The sequence below is a fragment of the Penaeus vannamei genome, chromosome 33 (assembly GCF_042767895.1).
Source record: "Penaeus vannamei isolate JL-2024 chromosome 33, ASM4276789v1, whole genome shotgun sequence".
NCBI classification, from domain to species: domain Eukaryota; kingdom Metazoa; phylum Arthropoda; class Malacostraca; order Decapoda; family Penaeidae; genus Penaeus; species Penaeus vannamei.
The window spans coordinates 6,275,384-6,277,883 of NC_091581.1; positions in this window are offsets into that span (position 1 = coordinate 6,275,384).

Consider the following 2,500-nt stretch of genomic DNA (forward strand, 5'->3'; position numbering starts at 1 on the left):
ATATATATATATATATATATATATATATATATGTAAATATATATATATATATATATATATATATATATATATATATATATATACACATATATGTATATATATACACACGTATATATATTTATATATGTATGTATGGACGTATAAATAAATAGATGGAAAAATAGATAGATAAACAGATTAACAGACAAAGAGAGAGAGAGAGAGAGAGAGACAGAGAGAGAGAGAGAAACAGAGAGAGAGAGAGAGAGAGAAAGAAAGAGAGAGAGAGAGAGAGAGAGAGAGAGAGAGAGAGAGAGACGGGAAAGAACCCTTGGGTTATTACAGCGCCTATTTACACAGATTTCAATCCGCCGACCCTACTGTACGTACACCTCCAGCGCATATATCCAAGCTATATACGACGAGGGATAGAATCAATGTATCGACGTTGACAAATTAGCAGCAATCACTATCATCGGCAACATTTATTCACTTATTTCATTACCCACATCATTTTCCCTCGATAAAGTCATCACAACTAATGTGCAGTTGATTGCAATGATAATAGTGTCATCGTAATTTGACAGAGAGTATAAACAAACACGGGCGGCGGGCTGCCTGAGCACCGCATCGCAAACAAAACACAGGAGTATGTGTTCTACATCGCTACGGACAGCAGCACAGCTTGGTAACTCTGGCCGGTCGAATAGCGTAACTAAACTAGTGAACTGCATTACTACAGCATATAATTACTGCCCAACCTCAGTCAAACAGTAATTGGATCTGGCTTAATTAAACACTGATAAACTGTGGGGGCTAGAGATAACTGTGTGTGGCTTGCTTAATCTACGTGCGCGCCCCCTCTCTCTCTCTCCCTCTCCTCCTCCTCCTCCCCTCTCCCACTCTCCTCCTCTTCCCCTCTCCCACTCACTTCTTCTCTCCTTCTCTTCCGTTTTCTCCTCTTCCCCTCTCCCGCTCTCTTCTTCTCTCCTTCTCTTCCTCTTTCTCCTCTTGCCCTCTCCCGCTCTCTTCTTCTCTCCTTCTCTTCCTCTTTCTCCTCCTCCTATTCCTCGACACCCTCTCCTCTTCTCCCTGTCTCCTCCTCTCCTCCTCTCTTCCTTCCTTCCTCCTCTCCTCCTTTCTTCCTCCTCTCTTCTCCTTCTCTGCCCTTCTCCTCCTTTTCCCCTCTCTTCCGCTTCACCTCTTTCACTCTCGTCATCTCCTCTTATCCTCTTCTTCCCCTATCCTGCCTTATTCTCCTTCCCTCTTCCTCTCCTCCTCTTCCCCGTATCTCACTCCCCCCACCCCCTCTTAAACTATACGGGCACTGATAAGCTGTGTGCTGTTTATGATTTAAAATTTTGGCTATAAGTGTGGCGAATATGGTTGGCTGTCTGGTTTGTGGTTGTGCTTGCTGAGGGAATGTCAATAACAAGTTGCTTGCTGGTTTAAAAGGTGGAATTAATTTAGCGCTCGACTTTTTTTTCTCTCTCTCTCTCTTCCTTTCTTTCATTTAGCAAATAGGATGCATTTATCACGCGGGGAAGTGCGTTTCGCATTACGGTATGTGACGTACATACATAAGCATGCATACATTTACACACATACTGACAAACACACACACACACACACAGACACACAAACAAACACACAAACACACACAAACACACACACACATACATACACACACACACACATACACACAAACAAACACACACACATAAACACATGCACAAGAACATGTATCATATCTATGTATATAAAATCGATACACATTTACATGCACAATGCAAACACAATTAAAAAGACACCTACCCATACAGCAGTGATATTAAATGAATGAATTAAAATTGGAAAGACTACAAAATACTGACATACAGGATCTACAGAGTCTGCTCTTGCCTATCCCCCTCCCCCTCCACCTCCCTTTATTGTGCCTTTTACTCCCTTTCCCTCCCTCCTCTTCCAGAACTCACAACTCCCCCTCCCTCCTTACCTCTCCCCTACAGCACTCACAACCCTCCCTCCCACCTTACCCCCTCCCCTACAACACTCATAACGCCCCTCCCTACCCGCCCCCCTACAGCACTCACAACCCCCTCTCTCTCCTTACCTCCTCCTAAAGCACTCACAACCCCTCATCTCTCCTTCCCCCTACAGCACTCACAACCACCCTCCCTCCTTACCTCCCCCTTCAGCACTCACAACCCCCCTCTCTCCTTACCTCCCCCTCCAGCACTCACAACCCCCCCTCTCTCCTTACCTCCCCCCTACAGCACTCACAACCCCCTCTCTCTCCTCTCCCCCTACAGCACTCACACGCCCCCTCTCTATTTCCCTCCCTCCCTTCCCCTACCCCTCCAGCACTCACCAAGCCCCTCTCCATCACCCAACCCCTCGTTCCTTACACCTTTCATCCCCCCTCCACCACTCACAACCCTACCCTCTACACCCCCACCCCTACAGCACTCACCAATCCCCCTCTATCCCCCTCCCCCTCCCACCCTACAGCACTCACCAA